Here is a 302-nt window from a genome sequence, read left to right as displayed (position 1 = left end):
CTAGCACATCTTCGTACGGAAATCCAATCTAGTATCCGACTAGCAGAGGAAATAATCAAGAAACGAAACAAGGACAAGTTTGTCGAGTACTCAACAGGACAGAAGGTTTGGCTGGAGGCCACCAACCTCAAAGGACTGCATCCCAAAGCAAAGCTTGGACCAAAGCGCTATGGACCTTTCACCATCAATCAGAAACTGTCACCGGTAGTTTATCGGCTGAAACTACCACCAAAATGGAAGATCCATCCAGTGTTCCATGCGGGATTACTCTATCCTTATGCGGAAACAACAATGCACAGAAG

The 302-nt window shown here is 45.7% G+C and overlaps 2 annotated features.

Moving 5' to 3' along the window:
- Positions 1-127: 127 nt before the first annotated feature.
- Positions 128-167: a sequence feature (Short protein (FIBRA_09253, CCM06939.1) was converted to a misc_feature.).
- A 59-nt stretch (positions 168-226) lies between these two features.
- Positions 227-258: a sequence feature (Short protein (FIBRA_09253, CCM06939.1) was converted to a misc_feature.).
- Between the last annotated feature and the right edge of the window lie 44 nt (positions 259-302).

This window comes from Fibroporia radiculosa (genome assembly GCF_000313525.1).
Source record: "Fibroporia radiculosa TFFH 294 genomic supercontigs, scaffold19891, whole genome shotgun sequence".
Taxonomy (NCBI): Eukaryota; Fungi; Basidiomycota; class Agaricomycetes; order Polyporales; family Fibroporiaceae; genus Fibroporia; species Fibroporia radiculosa.
This window is presented reverse-complemented; position numbering and strand designations above follow the sequence as displayed.